The sequence below is a fragment of the Arachis hypogaea genome, chromosome 12, assembly GCF_003086295.3.
Source record: "Arachis hypogaea cultivar Tifrunner chromosome 12, arahy.Tifrunner.gnm2.J5K5, whole genome shotgun sequence".
Classification (NCBI taxonomy): domain Eukaryota; kingdom Viridiplantae; phylum Streptophyta; class Magnoliopsida; order Fabales; family Fabaceae; genus Arachis; species Arachis hypogaea.
The window spans coordinates 42,010,447-42,016,190 of NC_092047.1; the positions used below are offsets into that span (position 1 = coordinate 42,010,447).

The following is a 5,744-nucleotide window of genomic DNA, read 5'->3' on the forward strand; positions in this document are numbered from 1 at the left end:
CAGTGGATAGGAGGGCCTAAAGGGATAAAATCCTGGCCTAAGCGGCTAAACCAAGCTGTCCCTAACCATGTGCTTGTGGCGTGAAGGTCTCAAGTGAAAACTTGAGACTGAGTGGTTAAAGTCAAGGTCCAAAGCAAAAGAAGAGTGTGCTTAAGAACCCTGGACACCTCTAATTGGGGACTTTAGCAAAGCTGAGTCACAATCTGAAAAGGTTCACCCAATTATGTGTCTGTGGCATTTATGTATCCGGTGGTAATACTGGAAAACAAAGTGCTTAGGGCCACGGCCAAGACTCATAAAGTAGTTGTGTTTAAGAATCAACATACTGAACTAGGAGAATCACTAACACTATCTGAACTCTGAGTTCCTATAGATGCCAATCATTCTGAACCTCAATGGATAAAGTGAGATGCCAAAACTATTCAAGAGGCAAAAAGCTACAAGTCCCGCTCATCTGATTGGAGCTATGTTTCATTGATAGTTTGAAATTTATAGTATATTCTCTTCTTCTTATCCTATTTGATTTTTAGTTGCTTGGGGACAAGCAACAATTTAAGTTTTGTATTGTGATGAGCGGATAATTTATACGCTTTTTGGCATTATTTTTAGTATGTTTTTAGTAGGATCTAGTTACTTTTAGGGATGTTTTTATTAGTTTTTATGTTAAATTCACATTTCTGAACTTTACTATGAGTTTGTGTGTTTTTCTGTGATTTCAGGTATTTTTTGGCTGAAATTGAGGGACTTGAGCAAAAATCAGATTCAGAGGTTGAAGAAGGACTGCTGATGCTGTTGGATTCTGACCTCCCTGCACTCAAAGTGGATTTTCTGAAGCTACAGAACTCAAAAGGGCGCGCTTCCAATTTCGTTGGAAAGTAGACATCCAGGGCTTTCCAGAAATATATAATAGTCCATACTTTGGCCGAGTTTAGATGACGCAAAAGGGCGTTGAACGCCAGTTCTATGCTGCAGTCTGGAGTTAAACGCCAGAAACACGTCACGAACCAGAGTTGAACGCCAAAAACACGTTACAAACTGGCGTTCAACTCCAGAAAAAGCCTCTGCACGTGTAACATTCAAGCTCAGCCCAAGCGCACACCAAGTGGGCCCCGGAAGTGGATTTATGCATCAATTACTTACTTCTGTAAACCCTAGTAACTAGTTTAGTATAAATAGGACTTTTTACTATTGTATTAGACATCTTCGGATCGATCCTGGATTGTATTTTTGATCCTATGATCACGTTTTGGGGGCTGGCCATTCGGCCATGCCTGAACCTTTCACTTATGTATTTTCAAACGGTAGAGTTTCTGCACTCCATAGATTAAGGTGTGGAGCTCTGCTGTTCCTCATGAATTAATGCAAAGTACTACTGTTTTTCTATTCAATTCAACTTATTCCGCTTCTAAGATATTCATTTGCACTTCAATATGAATGTGATGAACGTGACAATCATCATCATTCCCCCACGAACGCGTGCCTGACAACCACTTCCGTTCCACCTTAGATTGGATGATTATCTCTTGGATCTCTTAATCAGAATCTTCGTGGTATAAGCTAGATTGATGGCGGCATTCATGAGAATCTGGAAAGTCTAAACCTTGTCTGTGGTATTCCGAGTAGGACTCTGGGATTGAATGACTGTGACGAACTTCAAACTCGCGAGTGCTGGACGTAGTGACAGACGCAAAAGGAGGGTGAATCCTATTCCAGTATGATCGAGAACCTCAGATGATTAGCCGTGCTGTGACAGAGCATTTGGACCATTTTCACAAGAGGATGGGATGCAGCCATTGACCACGGTGATGCCTCCAGATGATTAGCCATGCAGTGACAGCGCATCGGACCATTTTCACAGAGAGGATGAAAAGTAGCCATTGACAATGGTGATGTCATTACATAAAGCCAGCCATGGAAAGGAGTAGGACTGATTGGATGAAGATAGCAGGAAAGCAGAAGTTCAGAGGAACGAAAGCATCTCTACACGCTTATCTGAAATTCTCACCAATGATTTACATAAGTGTTTCTATCTTTATTTTCTGTCTATCTATTATATATTTTCGAAAACTCCATAACTATTTGATATCCGCCTGACTGAGATTTACAAGGTGACCATAGCTTGCTTCATACCAACAATCTCCGTGGGATCGACCCTTACTCACGTAAGGTTTATTACTTGGACGACCTAGTGCACTTGCTGGTTAGTTGTGCGAAGTTGTGAAGTTATGTTTGGACCATGGTTCTGCGCATCCGTTTTTTGGTGCCATTGCCAGGGAGAGAACGAACAAATAATTTTACAACCCTAATCTGAGTAACAATTTCGCATTCCAGAAGCCTTCTGGAGCCTCTGAGCATATGGCATTTTTGGCTTGTATTCTAGAGCTTTTGGCAAGGTGGGATAAGTGTCAAGAGAATCAGGGAATGGATTGTCTGCACGCTTAGGAGGTGCGTGTTCTACTTCTTCCTTCTTCTCCTTTGGAGCTTCTTTTTTAACTAGCTCTTCATTGGCCTTTGTCTCAGAGCCAGCTGTTTTACCACTTCTCAGTTGAATAACCTTGCAATCTTCTCTAGGGTTCACCACTGTATCACCTGGAAATGTACTTGCAGAATTCTCAGGTAATTGCTTACTCATTGGGCCCATTTGCACCTTCAAGTTTCTAATAGAGGCTCTGGTTTCCTGCATAAAACTTCTCATCATCTCCCAATTAGAATCTTCTTGGGATTTAGAGTTTGCCTGCTGAGGTGGTTGTTGTTGCTGAGACTGAAATTGGCGGTTATTGTAATTGTTCTGTTGGAAGCCGCCCTGAGAATTATTGTTAAAATTCTGAGGTCTCTGAGGTTGGTCTCTCCATCCAAAATTTGGGTAATTTTTCCACCCCTGATTGTATGTCTTTGAATATGGGTCATTATTGGGATTTATAGGACCACTCCCCATGTAATTGACTTGTTCAGTAGAAGATTGAGCATAATCATAATTGTCATTCTGCAAAAAATTACCTGTCATGTCATAAGAGACCTCTTGATGTGGATTTTGGGTGTTGATAGCTGAGACTTGCATGCCACCCATTTGTTGAGTAAGTAGATTTATTTGCTGAGATATTAGCTTGTTCTGAGCAAGAATAGCATTAAGAGCCTCTACTTCCATAACACCCTTCTTATGAGGACCCTCAGAGTTCACAGGATTCCTGTTAGAGGAGTATAAATATTGATTGCTAGCAACCAATTTAATAAGCTCAATAGTCTCCTCTGGTGTCTTCTTCTTGTGCAGTGAACCACCTGTAGAATTATCTAAGCACATCTTGGATATTTCACCCAAACCTTCATAGAAGATGTCTAGTTGGGTCCATTTGGAGAACATGTCTGGAGGGCATTGCCTAGTTAGTAGCTTGTATCTCTCCCAAGCTTCATGAAAAGTTTCACCATCCTTCTGCCTAAAGGTCTGAACCTCCACCCTAAGCTTAGTTAGCTTCTTTGGTGGGAAAAATTTAGTAAGAAACTCAGTAACAACCTTGTCCCAAGTATTCAAACTCTCCCTGGGTTGGGAATCTAGCCATAGCTTTGCTCCATCCCTCAGAGCAAACGGGAAGAGCAGGAGTTTGTACACCTCAGGGTTCACTCCATTTGTCTTCACAGTATCACAAATCTGCAGAAAATTAGAAATAAATTGATTTGGGTCTTCGTGGGGAAGACTATGATACTGGTAGTTTTATTGCACCAGTATGACCAATTGTGGCTTCAACTCAAAGTTGTTTGCAGCTATAGGAGCCACCATAATGCTTTTTCTATAAAGATCTGCAGTAGGAGCAGAGTAAGATCCAAGTACTCTCCTTTGCTGCTCATTCTCATTCGGATTTGCCATATTGGCATTAGCAGGATTGTTAGGATCCATAGTGGATTCTGCAGCCTTGTAAAGTCTTGATTGTTGCAAACGTCGCCTACAAGTCCTTTCTGGTTCTGGATCAAAGTCTAATAGAGATTTTTTGTCCCTGTTCCTGTGCATAAACAAACAGAAGGCAAGAAAAGATGGGATTCTCTACGTCAGAGTGCAGAGAATTCCAATGAGGTAACTTGTGTAAAGAGATAAAATAAAAATACTAAACAAGATAAATATATAAATTTCAAAAATTATGAGTGGAATTAAGCTAGAAAAATTTGAAAATAACAAGAAAAATAACTAGAGAAAAAAATTTAAAATAAAAATAAATAGGTAACACCAAACTTAAATTCAGAAATTAAGAAAAAATTATTAGTGCTATTTATTAAATTTTTTTTTGAAAATACTAAAGCAAAATTTAAATAAAATTAAAAATAAAATGCCTAATCTAAGCAATCAAACAACGAGTAGTTGTCAATCACTATCAATCCCCGGCAACGGCGCCAAAAACTTGGTGCGGAATTTCTAACCACAAATTAACCGGCAAGTGTACCGGGTAGTACCAAGTAATACCTCATGTGAGTGAGGGTCAATCCCACAAGGATTGATGGATCAAGCAACAATAATTGAGTGATAGGCTTAGTTAGACAAGTAAAAAATAGTGTTTGAGAGTTCAAAAAACATTAAATAATAAATTCAGAGTTTGAAGACAGACAGGTGAATAGGTTGGGAATAAAATATGGAGAAGGCAGTTAAGGTTTTAGAGTTATCTATTTTCCGGATTGACTTTTCTTATTAACTATTTTAATCATGCAAGATTCAATTCATGGCAAACTATATGTGACTAGACCCTCATTCCTTAGACCTTCCTAGTCTCTTCTAATTCTCATTAACTGCCAATTCCTTGGTCAATTAATTCCAATTAGAGGGTGAAGTTCAATTCTAGTTATATGCCACAAAAATCCTAATTACCCAAATATAAGAGGATTATATGTCACGTATCCCGTTAAATTCAGATAAACTAGAAATTTAGGAGAATATGTTTTCAAGCTGTTGTTCAAGTAAAGAGCTTTTCCAAGTTATACAAGAACTCAATTAGAAAGAGGATCATACTTCCGTTCCACCCAAATTCATAAAATAAAGAACGAAAATAATTCTTGAAATATAAATCAATACATGAATTAAAATAGAAAAATAATAGTATCAATCCATACAATAGACAGAGCTCCTAACCTTAACAATGGGGGTTTAGTTGCTCATGGTTCAGAGAGAAAACAAGGATTCTGATAAAATATATTTTCGTAGAAATGGAATGGGATTCCCAGAAGGGAAGTTCCTTTTCCTTTTTATATCTAATCCTAATTAAATTTAAAATCTAATTTCTAAAACTAAAATAATATCTTTTCTTATTTTTAAAATAAACATTAAGTTTAAATAAGAATTAATTAAATAATCAGCAAGTCTTCAATTGATGGATGGGGACCACTTGTTTCGTAGGGTCCACGCTTAACTTGGAAAGTAACGGGAAGTGTTCCCCTGAGTCCTCCATTCTGTAGCCTCTAATCTGTATTTTCTGGGCTGAAAACTGGGTCAAAAAAGGACAGAAATCACCCCCAGCATTTTCTGCACATGGCGCATGTCACGCGTACGCGTCAGTCACGCGTACGCGTCGATTGTCTTCTTTGTGTGTCACGTGTACGCGTTAAGTACGCGCACGCGTCACTAAGCAACTTCGCTTTTCACGCGTACGCATCAAGTACGCGCACGTGTCACCATAGAAAGCTCCAAATCACGCGCACGCATCAGGTACGCGTGCGCGTCGCTCCTCGCTGTCATCTTCTTTAATTCTTGTGCTACAAAAACTCCATCA

At 39.2% G+C, this 5,744-nt stretch overlaps 1 non-coding gene across 1 annotated transcript; it reads left to right on the forward strand.

Moving 5' to 3' along the window:
• Nucleotides 1–3,353: 3,353 nt before the first annotated feature.
• Nucleotides 3,354–3,460, forward strand: LOC112731543 (small nucleolar RNA R71). Its single transcript, XR_003167316.1, has one exon. It is a non-coding gene; the product is annotated as a small nucleolar RNA R71 (small nucleolar RNA).
• Nucleotides 3,461–5,744: the final 2,284 nt, after the last annotated feature.